The sequence below is a fragment of the Mesoplodon densirostris genome, chromosome 3 (genome assembly GCF_025265405.1).
Source record: "Mesoplodon densirostris isolate mMesDen1 chromosome 3, mMesDen1 primary haplotype, whole genome shotgun sequence".
NCBI lineage: Eukaryota > Metazoa > Chordata > Mammalia > Artiodactyla > Ziphiidae > Mesoplodon > Mesoplodon densirostris.
Window position 1 is genome coordinate 100,127,069 of NC_082663.1, and position 21,369 is coordinate 100,148,437.

At 41.4% G+C, this 21,369-nt stretch overlaps 1 protein-coding gene across 5 annotated transcripts in view; it reads left to right on the forward strand.

Moving 5' to 3' along the window:
* TNFAIP8 (TNF alpha induced protein 8) overlaps nucleotides 1-21,369 on the forward strand; it is a 131,425-nt gene that overhangs the window by 96,325 nt on the left and 13,731 nt on the right. Inside the window, exon 1 of one of the 5 annotated variants that reach the window (XM_060091873.1) lies at nucleotides 2,514-2,533. The exons of the other annotated variants lie outside the window; for them this stretch is intronic. The gene's annotated coding sequence lies outside the window, so the exon portion shown is untranslated. Of the gene's footprint in view, nucleotides 1-2,513; nucleotides 2,534-21,369 lie in introns of those variants that run through there. 5 annotated transcript variants of the gene reach the window in all.

The window sequence follows — 21,369 nt, forward strand, 5'->3', positions numbered from 1 at the left end:
TGGTTCAGGCCATCACACACAGGACGTGTGCATTCATAGGACAAAATACATGATGGGGAGTTTAGGATGGGTACAGGTCAGAAGATGGGGCAGCAACCCTTTGAGAATCTAGAGGAGAGAGTGTTCACCAGACATTGTCGTGGGCAGCAGTGCCTTCACAGAGGGGTTAGCTGGGACTTCAGCAAGGCCCTTTAGGGGAGAGCAGAGGAGAGTGAAGGAAGGAGGTTTACGGCAGTGTGGAGTGGAGGGTTCATGGGCAGCGTTGGTGGGCTGTATTGCAGTGGTACACGGCGCCAGCCTAGAAGCCAAGCTGCTCAGAGGGACATTATGGGTAGCATACAAGGCACTGGGAATCAGGAGACCAGCTGTACTCCTGACTTTGCCCTTGGTTGTCTGTGCAACCTTCAGTCGCTGATTAGTCTCTCAGAACTTCAGTTTCCTCATTAGAAAAATGAAGGCATTGACATTAGACTAAAGCATGCCTGAGATACCATTTAGGAGGCAAACACAATTATTGTAAAGAACCGGGGGGTTGGGCTTCCCTGGTGGCGCAGTGGTTGAGAGTCCGCCTGCCGATGCAGGGGACACGGGTTCGTGCCCCGGTCCGGGAAGATCCCACATGCCGCGGAGCGGCTGGGCCCGTGAGCCATGGCCGCTGAGCCTGCGCGTCCGGAGCCTGTGCTCCGCAACGGGAGAGGCCACAACAGTGAGAGGCCCACGTAACGCAAAAAAAAAAAAAAAAAAAAAAAAAAAGAACCGGGGTGTTTTGAGCTGGAATAGGGTAGGTGCAAAGTAGTGTTGTAGGAATACTAAGCTGACAAGAACCCTGGGTTGGTCTGGAGGATCAGCTGAGCCCTGGTAAAGGACCCTGGGCAGAAAAGTATGTGACTCTCCACTCAGAAGAGGAGAATTGATTTCCCTTATGTGATCTCTGAGGGTAAGATTGAAGAGAGAGGTGGGGGCTGGTCTGTGGAGTTAGTCTCTCAGAATACCCACTTTTGTAAGGGAAAGAGCTAGATGTATCCAGTAAAGGAAACAGAAATAGAGACACTCAAGAGGTAGGAGGAAACCAAGGAGAGAACAGGGCTTTACAAGCCAGGAGGATAAGAACCCCATGGAAGCAGTGGGTCAGCCATGTCTAAAGAGAGGTGCTGTAGAAAATTGCTTTGCTGTCTTCTCCTTGGGCCTCAGCAAAAGCTTTGAGCCTGTATTTGAAGAGTTCATCTGCTAAGAATACCTCATGAGTGTTCCATCAATATTTAGTGGACACCCTAGGAAATGAGGGAAGGCCTGCAGGGCCCAGGGGATGACTGCCCCAGCTGTGAGCAAGCACCCAGGCTCCTGAGGAAGGGAGACTTTGATCATCCTAGGACCTTCCAAGTCCTAGTTGCCAGTAGCTTCCTTCCTGATCTCCACCACCATCACCTCTGACCTCTCCCTGTGGCATTGCACAAAATCAGCCCTGGTGCTTAAGGGTAAGAAGTGAATATAGGTAGGAAATTTAATCCAGCTCTTCATACTGGGAAAAAGTTTTGGCCAGTCTGAGAATTAGGGAATTTTTCTCTCTTCCCTTTCACCTTCACTTCCTCTCTGCCCCATTTTATTTATTTATTTTTTCTCCATATGACAGGAATGCATGTTTTGGAAAACCACTGGTGGTTCTGCCAGGGGTACCCTAGATTTGACATATACTCTGAAGCTCTGAGGGTTTTAGGCTTTTACATGTTAAATAGGATTTGAGCCACACTAGTAAGTTGAGCCATTCTGAGGAATTTTTAATCTCTCCTGAGGTGAGCACCAATGAGATAATGCTTGTATCATTGATTAGACAGCTTCACCCAGGAGGTGCTGGATAAATAAGGAGACTTATAATCACAAAGACAGAACTCACCCGTGGCCTACCTACAATATTTACCTGGTTAAGAAGTACTCATTTCCCATTCTGTAAAAAGCAAGCAAGGATGGGCTTGCTCCAAGGAATGTTTTTCTTCTGAAAAGTTACCTGATAACAGTAAAGTATTAGTGCACTGACTGTTCTCCTTATTGTAAAGCACTTACAAAACATTTTCACCTTTGAGGGTTAAAATTAGAATTAAGTCAGTTATGAAACAGCTAGAATGAAAATGCACCCCTCTCCAGTATCACAAGTCTAAACCGTGGACTCAGGTTCTTCAGACAAAGGAGATAATTAAAGAAGGAGTCTCTCCAGAGTTTCCAAGGAGGTAGAATTCAGGGGCCAGTAGCGCCAACAAAAGGGAAGGAGAAGAACTACTGGGAAAAAGAATAGTGAAGGAAGTCGAGGGAGTGGCCATTTGGCAGGTTTTGACATTTCAAGGGAACAATGAGGAAGAAATAGTGAGTGGGAGGGAGGGGGAATAGCAGGCAGTGGCAGGCACAGGGTGGGACCCAGACTTGATGCGGAGCCTCCTAGGAGAGAGAGGGGAAGGGAGGTGTAAGGAAATAACTTGGAAATGGAAAAAAAAAACAGATAATTTATGCAACACTAGAGAGGCAAGAGACCACCGTGACTGAGGTGAGAAGTTTTGGCAGTTTATTTTGTTTGCTTGTGCAGTTAACAGGAGGTATGAAGGAGTGCTGGTCTCCAAAGTTAAGATGCAGCTTGGAGCCCGTGAACATAGTGGCGTTTGGAGGACACACGAGCACTCCAGTTCTTCTCAGGCAGGATTAATGCAGGGGCCCATAAACAAGGACGTGACGTTGAGGAATGCTGCTGCTTTTCCAATGGCTAAATTGGGCCGGTCTGAAGCAAGGGCTGTGTTGTGTTGGCTTGGATTCCTGGTGACTTTCTACCGGGTTATAAAAATGATTTCCTCTAAAAGCTTGCCAATGGCAGATGATGAATTAGAAAAGCAGTAATGCCAGCCCGGCGGAGTCCTCTCAAAGCAGTCAGCCGTACCGTACCATCCTTTGGATGGAAGGCCAGTGGGACCTTTAGTGCATGGCTGTTGGAGGAGGAGAAAACCATCGTCACCCGTTCCCCCAATGAAGCTGCGCCTAATTTCTGCGGGCTTCACTCATTAGCAAGTCTCACTTGCTAAGTGAGCAAGCTCACTGAAGAATCTCAGGCGGAGGGTTTTTATGGGCAGAGCTGGTGTCCATTATTTGGCTCACACGATCATTTGCTCTGACTTGATGATCAAGGGGATAACCCTGGAAGTGCAGGAGCTGTTACTCGACGTTCTTGTCGTCGCCGTCCATCCCAGCATACTTTGGGGCTGTTCCTCTGCCAGCGCTTGGGGCGGGGGCGGGGGCGGGGGGGGGGCGGGGAGGTGTTCCTTGTGCTTCTCAGCAGTGGAACTTCAGCGGGCTTGTCTCAGCATGTATAAGGGTTAATCAGGTAAATTATAACTGAAGCCTGACGTAGCCCTCAGGGCTGCTAGGGAAAGGGTCATTCTTACAATGCTTAATTGTATTCCTCTCTTTCTCAAAGATGGGATTTTTATGTAACATTATGGTGTTTGACCAGTGGATAAAGACATTCCTGATCTGTATTTCAGGCCCTCGTATTCTTGTTTCTTTAAAATTCTCAGGTGACCCTTCCTTTAAAATATAATTAGATTAAAATTAAACATAAAAAGGAATAAATTGATTCTGTCGTTGTTGCTTAGTTCCTTGAGATCTTTCTGCATCTTGGGGCATTTTTTGTAAATGAAGATGTGGAATGTCAATTGGACTATTTCATCCAGAGGGGGAGTGAGAGAACTGTTATATTTGGTAGTAATACTGGAATATCACAGAAACTACCAGAAAATAGTCTCTTAGAGTAACATTGTATGTTCTTTTCTTTCTGTTTTGTTTTCCTGGCACCATCTATCCTTATTCTGTGAAATAGTCAAACCTGTTTTCCTTGTATATCTTTTAAAGCTTCAGTTAGCCAGATGTTTTTTAATGTTTGATGCTGTTTTTTATTCCATGAATGACTCAATTGACAGAATGTAAGCAGCTACTAAACTTGGCAGTTTGTCGCCATCATCATGCCCCTGGACAGGAAGTGTTCAGTATAGATATGACTAACCAGTTTCCAGGCTTAAAAATAAAGTGGGGGATTTCTGGACAGAATAGATCTTTGTCACTCAGTTCAACATGGCTGATAAGTGTGAAGCTCTCAGCAGCCACTTGGCTTTCTCACTTTTACCAGGCCATCACTTCACCTGACATTTTCTGTTATACAGATTGAAACTTTATGGTGTTGGTGGATTTTTTTTTCTTTTAATGAAATAAGAGGATATTTGAATAGACGTGAGAATCAGCTTGAGTCAGTTTTCTCTCCTTGTTGCCTCCTTTATTTTTAGCTCCTTTGAAATCATCACCCTTCTGAGGTAGGTAATGGGGAAATAATCTTCACCTGCGTATGTAGCAGCTTAAACTGAAAGCGTCAAGGACGTGCCCAGACAACTATATACTCAAGACTTGTCTTCTTGAATCTAAGGTCTACTTGAAGCAGCATTTTTTCCCCCAAGTTATTTCCAATCATTCTAGTGATTCTTCGATTTCTTTTGTCAAATAGCCCCTTAGCAACTTAGGAAGAATCTATACTATTTTGACAGATACCAAAAGGTTTTTTAGCACCTCTCTGCCTACAGTTATTGTTTCAGGACTTCAAAGACAACTTCATATTTTATTTTGTCTTGCTGTCTCTCTAAATAACATAACTTTCCCTCTCCTAATACAGTTTTTTCTCTCCTTTCTTTCTTATTCTAAACAGCATTTTTTTTTTCTTTTTGGTCTTAGGGATTTAAGAAGTCTTAATACCATGTTCTTTGGAAATGCTGAATTAGAGACAACATTTATTAGATGAGAGTCTCTAACAACAACAACAAAAAAGTGTTTCTCTTAACTCTGTGCAGGTGTTTGAGCTTCTATTTGTTTTTCAAATAAGAAACTTGCCAGGGAATGATGATTTAAAATACAAAATGCATGCAAAATATTTTTAGTTTGGGTTAGGATGAAGTCAGTAATGGTTCTTTGGGACAACTCAGCTTTATTTGCCAAATTTAGAAATAAATCATAAATTTATAAAGAGCGGGATTCTAGTTACCATGCTTGAGCAGAATGTAGCTGTGACTCTGAAATGATGTTTCTTCTCCTGTGGTCCTCCTTACTGTCTTCTCTGTTTTCGAGCTCGAGGCAGGACAGAGTAGAATAGTCCCTGCTATGCCTTGGATTAGAACTTGATAAAAATCAAGTCTTTTAAAAATATAGGACTCCTGTGCTCCAAATAACCTATACCTGTTCTAGTCAGATGTTTTCAGTGGGAAAAGGGGAACTGTGTATACAAGCCAAACTTTCACTGAATAAAATGATTCCCTGATCTGAAATGTTAATCTTCTCTACCTTTGTCGTGAAGACTACTTCTCTATCTTTGTCGCCTTGTTGTGGCAAGACTTTTCTAGTTTTTATGATGTTGGGCGCAGTGTAGGGAAATGGAAAATGCTTGGTAACCAATGAAGTGTGAGGGTAGACATATGGTCCAGAGGGTAAAATATTTTGCAGAATTTAAACCTCTGCTATTTTCATGAGATTGATGGATCATCCAAACATTGATGATGAGTCATCATCTGGCCTTGCTGTCTGGGTTTTAGGTCCAGGAGGGGAGTGTGCTCGGTAGGTGGTTATACCATCCATGGTGCCAGCTGTCAGCTGAAACCAAGATGGACATTCAGAATATACTGTGCATATGAGGGGCATTTAAGAGAAGGCCTATTAGGACTTTCTTTTTGCTGGTTCCTTTGAGGCCTCCGGGGTGATAATCAGTCTCTTACCTAGTGTTTTGAATCACAGTGGTCATGCCTAGGCTCAGCACAGACCCATGGGTGGGCTTTAACCAGACCAGATCTGTCTAGGCTGCTGGAGTCTGTAACAGGCTAACTTATTACTCTGTTGAGAAGTTGATGGGAACTGGAGAGTTGTCTTTCAAATTTGGGTCAGGTGGGCTTCATTATCAGCGCGCTTCTGGCACATCTTGTGGGGCAATAGAAAAGGGAGTGTTTTAGGCAACTCTTGTGTTTGAAATACCCTTTGTTTTTCTCATTAGTTTTTTGTAGTTTTTGTTGCCACAGAAGCATCTCTCTGTTTCAGCTCATTGGAATTATACATCTGTGGAGTTCTTCTTGCGTTCCAGCCATTGTAGCTAATCACTAGTTAAATCAGTTTAAAATAAAAAGCAATTTTAGGAGAAAGATTAGAGAAGAAAAAGATGTTCGTTGATTGAGGGACAGAGAAACAGTGGGCAGATCCAGATGTAAAACGCTTTGGGGCTGGGTGAAGCCTTCTAACAACTAAAATCTCATCTTTCACTTATTTATATCTAGAAGATAAGAAATGGACTTAATCAGAATTTGACAGCAAATGAAAGGCCTCAGCCCTCTTTAACCATGCACATACGTGCTCAGAAGTTCTATAAAATAATGGATGATAAAGGCAAACGGCTGATCAAAATAATATGAATTGTGCCTGAAAAGAAAATCTTGCCTCTAAGACCAGGAGGGCTCCCAAAGTGGCCACTGCTTTGCCTTGAGCCCAAAGACAAAGGAATAACTGTTACTAAGACCTCTACTGACCCAACACCAGCCTCCAACTAGTGTTCCAGGCATTTTTCAGCTATCCCTCATGATGAAAAAAAATACTGTATTAAAATATTTCAGATTCTTTTTCCTCCATCAGAATGCAGTGAGCTGTAAGTCAGCTCAGGAAAAGATGACCCAACCTCTGACCCCTTGATACTTTATTAGGAGCCATTAAAACTTTGGAGACCTGGGAGATTATTGAGGCCTACATTTGGAACCTAGAATCTTAATCCAAGAATTCTAAAACATTCTCTTTTTTTTTTGGCCCGTATCTAAGGTTGCTCTATTTTGTGATAATACCAATTTAATGGAAGAAAAATACTCATAGATGCTAGACACTTGCTATTCAAGAATTAAATTTCTTTTGAGGTTAGCTAGAGTCTCTAAACATTCATTTAAACATGGTTTCTAAGTTTCAGTGGGGTCAGTATGGCATATGGTTTTATTTTATTCTGTAGTATGTAGTGGAAAAAGATTTCATTTTGATTTGTCAACAGGGAAAATATGGCAGAATTCATTTTGGATATTTCCTATAGATTGTGCCCTGCATTGGAAAGTGGGTGGAGTTCTGGCATTTGTGTATTTGTATGTTTTGGGGAAATAAAGGTACAGAGAAGCACTTGTCCATTGCCTAAATAAAGACTAACTGTACAGCTGACAGCTTAAAAATACTGTATGAGATGACATTTCATGTCCAACAGTAGCATCTGTTTCCTTCATTCTAAGATCAACAAATGGCATTAAAAATGGATGCTGAAAGGGGCTCCCCTAGTGGCGCAGTGGTTAAGAATCTGCCTGCCAATGCAGGGGACACGGGTTTGAACCCTGGTCTGGGAAGATCCCACATGCCGCGGGGCAACTAAGCCCGTGCACCACAACTACTGAGCCTCTGCTCTAGAGCCCGTGAGTCACAACTACTGAGCCTGTGCTCTAGAGCCCGCGAGCCACAACTACTGAAGCCCATGTGCCTAGAGCCCACACACTGCAACAAAGAGTAGTCCCCACTCGCCGCAACTAGAGGAAGCCTGCGCACAGCAACGAAGACCAAACACAGCCAAAAGGAAAAAAAAAAGGCTGCTGAAAATGTAAGAGGAAAAGCCATTGTTTCTGGCAAATTTGTTAACTCCCCTCACCATCCTTTTCAAAGCAGGAGTAGACTGAATGACATGAATTGAAAATTAACAGGAGATTAGTTCAAGGGGGAAACTTTTCGGTTAGGATAGATTTAATTTTCAGATTTAGAAACTGACTCAAATCATACATTCTAAAGACTTGATTCATCTTTTTCCTAAGCATGTAATCTTTACAATCTACATTGTCTCGCCTTAGAGATAAATTCAACATTATTCTTCTAAGATATCTTCTATTTTTGCAGGAATGAGGGTATTAGAAATCATATGAAAAAGAAAATTTCAAAAAAAGTAGATTGTCTTTCTCCATAGAAACAATGCTTTAATTTGAGGTTCTGTTATTTATCAATATAAAATAACCACTAGGTATGATCAGGAATATTTCCCAAGAACAAAGATATGATCATAAAACTTGCTAATCATTTGACTCAGAAAATTTTATTTCTAGCCTTATAAATGAGCATCATGTGCACCATGTGTACTGATCTTATAAGGCCTCCAATCTTTTAGAAGATTAATCTGGATACCATAAAAGTACAAACTTGAGCATCACAAATTGTCTCCTAATATATATATATATATATATATATATATATATATAAATGTTAGGTTAGTAGGCACTGCTTTTATTTGCCTGTGGAAATCTTTGTCCTGTGTCTCTTTATCAAGTTGAGCCAGGTAGTGTGAACCGATTCTTCCTGGGCATGTGTGACACCCCGAGTCATCACAGAAGGTGCTCAACCCCTCTGTCCACCCCAGAAACAAAGCCTAGACACCTAACCCCCTTCCCAGCCTGCTAGGCACACTTCCTTACCTTTAAAACAAAATCTGACCTAAATAGGATAGCTCTTACTTAGCATACCAATAGTAATTGTATTCAGTGCTTTATAAAATCCTCAAATTTAAGAAAGAACAAAGGTATGCAGTTATTTATCCCTGTGCCTTTCACCATATTGGGCACTTTATCTATTAGGACATATTTTAGTTCATTTAGAAACTGGTTTGCAATTTTTTAAAGTCACTTCAAAACTCTCCTTGCTGGGGATGTCAAGACAGGCATATGCCAGGAATCTGACCAGGTGTAAGTTAATGCCAGTAGCTTTCACCAGAGAAGATTACGTAGTATGGAAGACCTGTCTCTGTCCTTGAGGGGCTTTCAGTCCGGAGAAGATGTCAGACGTGTACACGAGGAAGTACATACAAGGGGGATGCCACATCCGGGTTAGAGAGGTTCAGGAAGGGCTATCCGTGGCCGAGACATCTGAGGCACAACTGTTGAGGTGAATGCATTGGCAGGAAGCTTTGGACAGGATTTCCCAAAATGTGGTGCATGTACCGTTGGTGGCGGTACGGTAAATGATTTTAGGAGGCCGCAGGCACAGAGTTAGATCATCTTCAGTAACTTTACAAGACGATTAGTCCCTTTCAGCTCCCTTGGAATCCTTTGCATCATTCCCAGAGAATGCCTGTTTGGGGCTGTGTGACCTTTGCCACCTTATTCACACTGACTCACCCCTTTTGTGCCACGCAGGTAGACATGGGGCTCATGGCCTTTGGCAGACAGCGATATCTGGCTAGAAATGAACAGTAATGGGGGGGGGTTCCTCATTGAAATAATTTTTATGATTTAACAAATTTTTAATGATTTTTATGATTATGGTATATTTAGGGGAGGAGTACCAGTTTCCATTCACATTGTGTATATGGTTCCTTTTATAAATAAATTTTTTTAAATAACAAGTAACCAGAGGGAAATAAAATACAGATAGTAAGTAGAAAACAAAGGCAAGTATTTGCAGCAACACAGATGGACTTTATGCTAAGTGAAATAAGTCAGGCAGAGAAAGACAAATACTGTATGTTATCAGTTATATGTGGAATCTAAAAAATACAATAAACTGGGCTTCCCTGATGGCGCAGTGGCTGAGAGTCCTCCTGCCGATGCAAGGGACACGGGTTCGTGCCCCGGTCCAGGAACATCCCACATGCCGCGGAGCGGCTGGGCCCATGAGCCATGGCCACTGAGCCTGCGCGTCCAGAGCCTGTGCTCCGCAACAGGAGAGGCCACAACAGTGAGAGGCCCACGTACGGCAAAAAAAAAAAAAAAAAAAAAAAAAATACAATAAACTAGTGAATATTACAAAAAACAAGGAGACTCATGGATATAGAGAACAAAGAAGTGGTTACTAGTGGGGCGGGGGAGTGGAAGGTACAAACTGTTGGCTTAAGGATGTATTGTCCAGCATGGAGAATATAGCCAAAATTTTGTAGTAACTGTACATGGAAAGCAGCCTTTTAAAATTGTGTAAATTTTTTTATAAAAAACAAAACAAAGGCAAGTTGTGACAGTGGTGCTCAAAGGATGAGGGTTTAGAGTGCTGCTCAGGTACATACAGGATGGCTTCTTCAGTGAAGAGAGAGATTTCATCAAATATGCTGGGGTGGAAAATGCAAGGCATTTGGAGGGAAAGGTGAGTCTAGAAGGTGGTGGAAGCCTAGATATGTGTTGACAAGTCAGAACTAGGAAGTCTTCTTGCTCAGCTTGATTGCCAGCTAGGGGAACAGAGGGCTGCGAGCGCTTTGGAATCACTGCCAGAGTCACACCCAGGTCTGAAAAGTGATTCAGAAGGATTTGAGTCCCTGAGCCTTTAAAGCAGGGGTGGCTAACTCACAGGTCTTGGTTCATTTCCTGGCCTCTGTTGGCGTGTGGCCAGGTGGTAAACTGGACAGGACCTGTTTCTTACCCCCTTGTACCCCCTGCCCCCAAATGTTACCAGAAGGTCAGATTTTTCTTGAGAAATGGGAAATGTGAATTTTTAGGTCAATGCTCCCAACTTTTACATGGTGTTTACTAATTAGAAAAACAAAATTAAAACATTATGAGGGCCCATTTTGGGGTTGATGAAAGTGTTCTGGAATTAGATAGTGATGATTGTTGCCCATTGTGAATATAATAAAAATCACTAAGTTTTACCCTTTTCAGATGGTTACAAATGGTGATTTTTATGTGATATGAATTTTATCTCGGTTTTAAAAAGAAAAAAAATTATGGGGGCCCAACCAAAATGTGTTGCCAGCCCAAAGTTTGTAAGCTCTGTTTTAAATGGAGGAATTATTCTTTGCTACTTTTGATAATCCCAAACCACCTTTCCCCAGGGAAGCCAGCGACCAGGAGTTAATGGGGGTCACATTGTAACCCTGCATTAACCTCTGGGCCTCTTTTTTCCGCCTGTGGTCTCCATGGCTTCTTCTATCTCTGAAAGTAGGACTGGTGACAGAAATGGGGAGAGGTGGGATGGTGGCCTTAATTCTGGAGCACTGAGTGAGTGGGTGGAAAGACAAAACTACAGAAAGGTGGGCGCTGCCAAAGTGTTTCAGAGAAGTGATTTATTTTGTTGTTATTTGGCAACTGGTGGTAAAATTGATTGGTTACGTTATTTGCCAAAGTTTATTTTACCCAAATATCTACCATTAGGGAAGTAATCCATCTCTAAGACAGCAAGTTAATGTACTTAGGGAAACGATTTTTAGTTCTTAAAAGAGATTGACTATAATGACCTTTTTTAGTTATTTTCTTTAACGGAAAAATGAGTTTAATATACCAAGTATGACTCAACATGAAAGAATTATGATTATTTTAACAAAACTATTTGGCTCTATTATTTTTAATTCTAAATATAATTTGAAGTTAGCCAATTTCATAAGGACAGAATAGAAAACTTAAGATTTTTATATTATAACCCTAACTCAATTTTCAACTTTTTCTTTAACAAACTAGCAAAGAAAGGTAGAGTTTATGCCTTTTTAAATTTCCAGTTTCTTATGAATTTATCCATAAAAAATGCCTTTTTAAATCTTAAAAAAACAACATGTCTCTGAAAAACAGAATTATTCTATCTCTGCAGAGTGTGGGTTATTCAGTAATTTTTACCAGTTTCAAGTGTTATCAAAAGATGATTTTTTTTTTTGGATGCCTATCTTAAGTTACGAATGGACTCATTTAGAATAAACTTTTTCCAAAGGATTATATTGCAATATTCGTTTCTTAGGTAAATTTGAGATATGATATTTGAGGTATGCTACCTAATTAAAGTATTTGAGATATGCTACCTAATTAAAGTATTTGAGATATGCTACCTAATTAAAACAATTCATTTATAGTTTCTTATGTCTTATAAAAAACCAGTACTCTTTTCCCACTCCTCCCCTGGCTTCCTGTTCCCCCAGAACAACCTGGGAATTTTTTTGACCCAGCAGATACATTTTAAAGATTAATTGAGCATTTATTGTGGCAAGGAATAAATAATAAATTATAACTGATCACAAAGATTTTACTTTCTGACAGGGTTAGTCAATAAAGTCTTCAAGGAAGATATATTTGGGAAGGATCATTGAGGAATGGATAGGATTTCACCCAAGACGGCTCCCGCTTGCTTCCTTCAAATTTCTGCTCGAATGTCACCTTTCCAGAAAGGCCTTCCCTGACTAAAATAGCAGGGATAAAATAGCATAGTCTCCCCCTCACCCCCACTGTCCCCTCACCACCCCCCAGCAAAAACACACACGCTCCCTTTACTTTTTTCTAGCCCCTGCCACTATTTGACCTGTTTATACACATTTGTTTAATGTGTCTTAGGTTTTGTGTCTTAGGTTTCCCTCTACTAGAATCTGTGCTTCTAGAGAGCAGGCATTTTGGTGCTCAGTAAAAAATGTGTTAAGTGAATGAATGAGTGACTGACTGGGAGAAGGCTTTTCTGCTAAAAGTCTGTTTACTGTGTAGCGCTCCAAACTGGTATGGAAAATCCAAGTTCAACTTCTCCCAGGATATTTAGAAATTTGGTAAATTCACCACCTCTCTGAGACTCAGCGAACACATTCTATAGAAATTAGGGGGAGATTTTGATGCCTGTAACTAAATAACAAGTGTTATGAAAACAAATTATTATTACTCTTAACCTTCCTACCTTTTTCCCCAGCAGACCTTCCGTAGACACTCACTGACCATACATAATTTAGGTTTAAATTATTTCTAAAATCCATGGGACTTGCACATGCCCTTCAGTTTCTGACATACAGGTATACTGCGGGGCAGAATTCTAATTCCAAAGAGCCCATAGGAGTTCCGTAGGTTGGCTCTGAAATGTAGTCCCATTTATTTCTGTAAGGAGGAGTCATCTACACAAATGGCTGCCGAGCCCGGGAGCTGAATGTAACTGGGTGGTGATGGCCAGGGAGGACCTGTGGTAAACCAGGCAAGGTGTTCTCCTTCTAAAGGCGGCAGCCACAACTTACCTCAAGACCATGGTTGCCGTGTGGGAATGTGGGCCCGTTTTGGTCAGGTCTTATGATTATTAAAGAAAAAAAAATCAAAACCACAGATTTTGAGGTTAAATTTTTCAATTTTTTAAAACGTGGACCACTAACTCTAAGAAGAATACAACACTGTACAGGCCAAACAACGGGGTGTCCAGGTTACAACCTCTACAAGGCATCCTGATCTAAATAAAACAATGGAGGATACCTGAGCATTAAGAGCAGGGAAAAAAGGTTAGAAAGGGGGGTAGAAACCACTTACCGCTGGAGGTAGCCAGCGGTAAGCACACTGGGTTTTCTTTTTTCAAGGTTATATCCTGGAGTTTTAGAGCTTCAGTGTATCTTGATACTTGGAATGAGATAGTTCACCTTAAGGGGCCCAGCAAATCGCATCTTACCATTTGCTTACCTTTAATGGGATCTGGCCTCTTACGGCCAGACATGGCTATAAAATGCTGGACTAGCTTAACCTTTTCATACAGTTATTGCGGAAAGGTTTTGTCAAGAATGTGGGGAGGCTATGCCAGGATACATATTTGACAGATGCCCAAGCTGAGGCCAAGAAGTCACTGCTCCTAAAATACTCAAACAGATGGTTTTGGGATATTTTCATGAAAGATTCCAGAACATTTGCTGTAGGGATTGAGTTAGCTAAATATGGTCACTTCGCCAAACAAAAGTGGCTGGTCATTCTGTATGTTCTGGCAAAGGACGGGGAGAAAAGCAGTAGACAAAAAAAAGAAAAGAAAATGTATATTGTCCATGGAGTATAAATAAATTTATTTGTTAAGCTCTAGATATATGAAATTGAATTGATTTCCTGACACATCTTCATGAATTGCTGGAAAAGATAGTGATAGGTTCCATGGAAGCAGATTAGAGCAGTGGGGTTTGTTTCACTCCATGGTAGCTGGAGGGCAGGTGTTATTATGCACTTTGAAGAATAGAGAAATGAATAGAGTGGTACCTTAGTTGTCAAGGATTATAATCAAGTAAGGTAAGGTAGGAATTTAATTCTCCCACGAGGCAGAAAATACACTAGAAGAGGGAACACTTTATTCTTTTCTTTGGATTTGGGAGATTACTTCGCCGCTGGATTTGGAAAACCTTCTTGGAAGAGGTGGTGTTTAAACTGAGCCTTAAAGGACGAGCAGGACTTTTTCAGGAGTGGAGCAGGGTGGACACATAATTTTTATTTTCTTTATTTTTTTTTCTCTTCTCTGATGTGTAAGACCCATCCGCCTTATTTTTTGGTTCAAGGAGTTGCTTTATCTTGGGGAGCAGATAAGCTTTAAAAAGTGGGATTATGCAGCTGGCTCAGCAACATCACAGCATTTGATAGAAAATTCATAAATAGCAAACATTCTCTTAATTCCACTTTTGTTACAGAGCAGCCATGCACCATAGTTGGCTGCCCTGTACCTCAGCTCTGCCCCTCATTCAGTGCCCTTGGACAAGTCCCTTGACGGCTGAGCCTCAGTTCTCTCATCTGCTCCCTCAGGGTTAAATAATAATAAGAGGATGAAACCATAACAAACCCTTTCATAAACACATGGAAGTGTTATAGTGCAAATATTTTGCATTCTGTGGAGTGCCATGCAAATGTCAGCTGTAACTTGGCTGTCTGGTTGTCTTTGTTATAGGGCCAGGAGACCAGAAAGGGTGTGTTGACCATGGATGCCAGTTTTAGGGGCTGGTTCGATAACTAAACTGCACTCCAGTGTGTTGGCTTTTAAAGTCTGTTACTGGTTTTTGAAGCCCGGCATGAATATAAATATTCATCAGTTGCCAGGGCCTCTGGCAGGATGCGAGAACTTAGGGAGTGGAAAAGTGTAGAGAATCGTGGAGCTTGTTTAGAGGATTTTCCTCCACAATCTGGTGGAAGCTTGAATTATATCAACAGTGGAAAGGCTTCATGTCCTCAAGAAAATATGTAAATAAACCCAGCTTAATTGAAAAGTCTTCAAGAAAAATATATGGTATCCTAATCCAATGTAATAAATAAGGAAGGGTTCATTTAATTTAAAAAGAAAAAGAATAGTTCACTAAAGTCAGTTTGGTATAAACACTTGTAGGATATTTTTATTTAATTTCAAACCCATATGAAGCTTAGTGATAGAGCTATTAGGCCCTGTTCAAATTTGGTTAAAGTATCATTTAAAGAGACTAACTTTTCTATTCTCTTTGAGGCTTTAATATAATAAGCTCTATTCTGAGAACATTTTCTCTGCATTCTGTGCACAAGCTCACGTCTACTTTGGGGTGAAAAAAATTTGAGTGGGGAGTTACATCTGTTCATAGGCTACTTACAGCATGTCTTCATGGCCAAAGTATGTCTACTGGAAAATTGTAAAGTACAGCATTGTAGGAGTACACCTCAGAGTAGGGGTCCTCCAACTTTACTCTCCCTCAGAACCATCCATCAGGGTGCTTCTTCCAAATGCAGCTTCTTAGACTGCAGTCCTGAGGATTCTGATTCAGTGGGTCTGACAATCTGCATTTCGAAGAAAGCTCCAGGCCCTTCTGATGCACATGGGCCTTGCCACGGAGAATGCTGCCCAAGTACCTGCTGTATCTGTCCTCTTCCTGCCAGTGCTTTCTCGCAAACTGAGTACCTTTGTAGTAAGTTTTCCTGGGCCTCGACAACAAGCTATACATAGTTTGTGTTTAAAGTTTCTCTAAAATCCATAGGACCCACATGCATCCTTGGGTTTCTAACATATAGATAGGTATGCTGCTGGGCAGAATTTTTAATCCCTAACTCGCCTGTAGGAATTCTGTAGGTCAGCTCTGGAATGCAGTCACATTTATTTCTGTAAGGCAGAATCTTCTTTTTCTTTTAAGGCAACCTCCTGGGTCAGTCTTCACTTGTGAAACCTTCTGCAAACCTAGTTTCCCTCCATCACCCCTTCGAGCAAAATTATCATTCCCTCTCTTTGCTACCGTCACTTTTAGGATTCTGCCAAGCTGTGTGCTCATTCATCTGCCCCGCACCCCAATGCCACATTAAACTGAGTGTCCGGAGAGAACTGGAGAGAAAGGATCGGTCGTTTATCTCTGAAACCACAACATTATAAACACTCAGAAATTTTTTTGCGGTACGCGGGCCTCTCACTGTTGTGGCCTCTCCCGTTGCGGAGCTCAGGCTCCGGACGCGCAGGCTCAGCGGCCATGGCTCACGGGTCCAGCCGCTCCGCGGCATGTGGAATCTTCCCGGACCGGGGCACGAGCCCGTGTCCCCTGCATCGGCAGGCGGACTCTCAACCACTGCACCACCAGGGAAGCCCAACACTCAGAAGTTTTGTTGAATGATTCGTGTCTTCAGGTTAATGTCCTCTCTTCTTTCCTCACTCCTGTTTCACAAGTCATGATCACAACACTCGATCATCCCATACCAGCCGATCTTCTACAATATCTACCTTAAGAATAACGATGACAACATTAACGACAACAGTAATAATAGTTCATGTTAACTGACGCAATTTTTAAATATCTGGCACTATCCTAAGCACTTTATATGGATTATTCTCATTTAATCTTCATAACAACCTCAGGTATCCTCATTTGCATATGGGGATACTGAGGCACAGAGAGGTTAGGTAATTAGCCCCCGGGACACGAGCACTCAGTGGCAGAACCAGGCTTCTGACCCAGACGGTGTGCCTCTGGAGCCCACGTTCACAGTCACCACATTACCTGGCTTTGCCTGACTCTCTTTGCATGAGACAACTGTGAATCCATCCCAGAGGGTTAGCAAGAACTCAAGTCAGTTTGTTAGCCAATGATTTTCACTGACCTTATCCTACAAATTTGTTAATGGGTCGTCTGAGAAGTTAGTTTGGAAAACTTGGGTAGGTAAAGTTAAAATGTTACTTTACTGCACTAATCCTCAAGACCTCTAATATTATTAGTACATTTTTTGCAACTCAAATGGGACCTTTGTATACACCGTTTCCCAAATGTATTTAGCTCAAGGGAATCACCCCTCCCACCCCCTACTTAAGACTCTTAACTTCTTGAAGAATTAGGTTTTTGTTGTTTTTAACATAATTCGGAATAAAAGCTGGCTAGTGCTCTTGTGGGGTTCCCAAGAAAGTTCTCAGGTCCTAAATATTTGGGTAACCCTTACTTTTGACCCTTTCTTATTTAGTCTTGAGTGTCTTTAGTGCTCGAGTAGTTAAGGAGTCTTTAGTGACCACTTACATTTACCTGCTGGAACAATCACAGATTTGTTGTCATAGTGTAATTACTAATAGTGCCCCTTTCGAAGGGATCCCATTTGGATGATAAACTCTGCACAATTGCTCTAATCATAACTTCACCCTCCCCCAATTAAATAAAGACCTCTGTTTCATACTTGCTACCTTCTCACCACTCACTGAAGGACTCTTATTGCTACCACATGTATGGGAACAAAGGTAATAGCCATGTGCCTCTGGCATCTCACCATTTTATGTCAGAGTCATGCAAGGAATTATAGAATTCCATAAACTGGAATTACCCAGTTTATAGTCTCTCATCACTCAAAAGTAGCATTTCTTAAGAATTGCAAGCCTTTAAGACTTCTTCACCTTGCTCAGAATCTATCTATTCATATATATGCTTATCCATGCAGAAGAGACAGCAACTCTGAAAGGATACCAAAAGTCTAAAAATAGTTGTTACCTCTGGGCAGCAGTGGTTGGCATCAGTACTGTGTAGTGGTGGCAAAGCTGAGAGAGACTTCTCACTTTAAATATTTACACTCTGGCTTTTGAGTAACGTGAGCATATTATTCTTTTTAATTATATTTTTCAATGTTCTAAAACAATTCTGAGTTTTCCCTGGAAATACAGGCTATTTCAAGCCCAGCTGGGTTGATCTACCTTATGGAATCCATATCTTTCCTCCAAGGGAGACCTGGTCTCTTTTTTTTTCTTTTATTTCACTTCACTTAGTCAAATATTATTAGGTCTTCTCATACTTCAAGAGAGAGCTTTTTTTATGCTTGTGTGTTGTAACATAAGTCTTAAGAGAATAGCTTGGAATTGGACATATCTGGGATCAAGTTCCTCTCTTCCACTTACTGACTGTGTGGCCTTGAGAGAGCAACTTAATTTCTCTCAGCCTCCGGGCCTCCGTTACCGTATCTGTAAATGGGGATAATGACAACCTCCCTCTTGGGATTGTTGTGAAATTTCAATAAGATAATGCATATTCTAGGCAGTTCTGGGGATAATGCAGTATAAGTTCAAAATATGGTGGCTAGCCAGTGGGTTCTCATGACTGTAAACCTCTCACTCTGAGTAGCCACAAAGTTCATTTCTATTCCTGTAACCTCTTTTCTAATATTTACAAGACTGACATTCCGTGGGATCCAACCATACCACTTCATATAAATATCATCAAACTTTCTTCCAATCCTGGTATTAGTGCACCTAGAGGCGGCAGGGATATCTTGTCAGAGTTTATGCCTTCCAGAAAGCAGTCAAGGCATCAACATGATTCCTGGAGCAAATTAACCAAAAAAAAAAAAAAAAAAGCAGAGATGGAGTCTAACATGATGTTAAAAGTGTTTAAACTTAGGAAATGACATTTTCAATTTCAAAATCATCACAAAAACAAGCCACAGGAATCAAAGACACACAGTTGAACCCAAAATCATGATGAAAAGATTCTAGAATTCAAGCAACAAAAACAGCCCAAGGTCACACGGGGAAAAGCCTTCATAGTGTTTTCTTTAGGACATAATTCCTCTTGTCCACAAATTTGGAAAATAGAAGATATAAAGAGAAACGAGTAGAAAGAATACAGCGTGTGTAAATATTGGATTTGAATTCCTGCTTCTGTATCTCAAGTGTATTAAATAAGGGAGCAAAACTCAGTGTGCATTTGTGGTCTGTCGTCATGAGCCCAGCATGCTGCTGGGGGTTTTCTGATTTGTAACTCTGTAACTCTCACTTAAGCCATACCACCTTGAAATGATGCCCTACTTAGCAGATGAGAAAACAGATTCAAAGAAATTAAATTGCACCCAAGTCTACAACCCAGGACTCTCGACCTTGATCTTTTGTTTCCATCCATGCTGTTCTTACTTGGCAGGAAGCCCTGCCTTTGGGTCTCTAGTTCTCTGGGAAGCTTTGGGAAGTCTGGGGGAGAAGCTAGGACTTTATGGAGTAATCTTGTTGACCACCATGGGTTTTCACTTTGGCTTTATATGTGGCCCACTTCCTTTACATTGTTTCCTCTCTTGCACAGTTTTGTATGGATGCTGATACTGTTTGTCTTTTTGTGGGGTGCTTCAATTCTGTTCTCCAGGGGCCAGTTTTCTCTAGATAAAATACACTTGTGTTACCTATCACAGTCCTTGTGGTACTGAATCTATTGCTAACAACAGATTCAACACCTAAGAAAAAGAGAAATTCCCTGATAAAGGAAATTTTAATATATTTTAGTTTTTTTAATGTCATCATGGAAAGGATCTATAACTCGTTATTCACTAAACTGCGTGAGGTCTTTGTTTTCACACAACCGTCTGACATTTTGCATTTCTAAGCTCCATGTTACTTCCATAAGGAGTTGATTAATTTTCACCAAATGTCATTCAGTACCAGAGAACCTCAGAAGGTATTTGAAGTTTAATTTGTTGACTTCTTTAAACAAACCTGTGGAGAAAGCTGTTCAGTGATGGGTATTCTGTGAGATCCTCCTCTGTGCTCCATGTCCATTTATCTTTGCAACCACTCCAAGAGGTGGGGATCATTATTCCCATCTTGTAGATGGGGAAACTGAGTCTCAGTAATATCCCTGAGCAGTATGGCAGTTCATGGAACCATCAGCTACGGAATATTGGACTTTTATAAGTAAACTCTTCTTTTCCAGGACCCTGGGGAAATTAGTTGCCCCAGGAAATGTGTACTAGTTCTCACTAAAGGGTTATATGTACTGCAGTTTTGTTTTGGTTTGTTTTGTTTTACTTTATATGGTTTTGATGAAAAAATTGTAATATGTGTTAAAGGGTATGTTTTTAAGAAGGTCAACTCATGACTCTCATAAAAATACAAAAGGGACATGCCGAAGATTTTACTTAACTCGTTAACTAATGAGGAACAGTAAGCTCTTATAATCGTTTCAAAGGAGAATGCCAAGTGTAACACAGGCAGACAAGAAAATGAGGAAGCAATTTCACCTTCACTAGACAGAATTTATTTGTATCTCTGTGGAAAAGAGCCATTTGCACTACCAGATTTACTTACAGAGTTGTGAAATAGCTACATAAAGAACAAGGAAAGAAATCTGCAAGGGGGTGCTTTACATTTCCCAGTACTCCATTGAAAACCATCCAGTGATTTTCGTTTTCTTTTTCAGCCCTTTTTTTTTTTTTTTTTTTCTTTTTGCGTTATGCGGGCCTCTCACCGTTGTGGCCTCTCCCGTTGCGGAGCACAGGCTCCGGACGCGCAGGCCCAGCGGCCATGGCTCACGGGCCCAGCCGCTCCGCGGCATATGGGATCCTCCCAGACCGGGGCACGAACCCGTATCCCCTGCATCGGCAGGCGGACTCTCAACCACTGCGCCACCAGGGAGGCCCTTTTTCAGCCCTTTTTAAAGTCACCACCTTCCCTGACATTTGTCTTCTTTTATATGTTGACTTTTTAAATGAGCATGTACTTTTCTGAAGGTGGTAGGAGACACAGAGTGAATGACTTAGCTTGTCCCTGTGATGAGGCATACCATTGTTTTCAACCACCTGGGGTCAGGAAAATGCATACACACCCAAATTTGCATTCGCCATCAGGTTAAGGACCTTAGATGTATTGATTTTCTCAAGACTATGTTCTTTTGTGTTAGGGTCTCCATCTGTGACCTGAGGGCGATTGGGGGTTAAGGGTCCTGGCACTTGTCTTTTTCTCTCTGGATAAGATTGCCTCCGGCTTGCTGCCATGGTCATTTCTTCTGGTCCTTCCAGGGTCAGCCCCTCTCATAGTTTGAATCTCTGCTGCTTCTGCTGATGTGGCCCTCTCCCCACCCCTCACTCTCTCTTTTTTTTTTTTTTTTTTTTTGGTTTTTTGTTTCTTTATCCTGTTGAATTTCCCACTTTGGAATTTTTGAGTATGGAGGCTAGTGTCACACATATATCAGCAGTGTCCCAACAATTCCTTGCTTTTCTCCTGGAGCACTACCAAATCCCAATGTAGGGGGGTCAACTCTTAGCTGTTTAACTTCTTGTGACAGTGTTTACTGTTGGTTATGGCCCCTTTCTTATCCCCAAAGCTGTCTTTTTACTAAGCCCCATTTAGATTTGGAGTAATTCAAATGCAAGAGAGCTAAGGTTTTATATATTTGTTTAAAGAACTTTTACT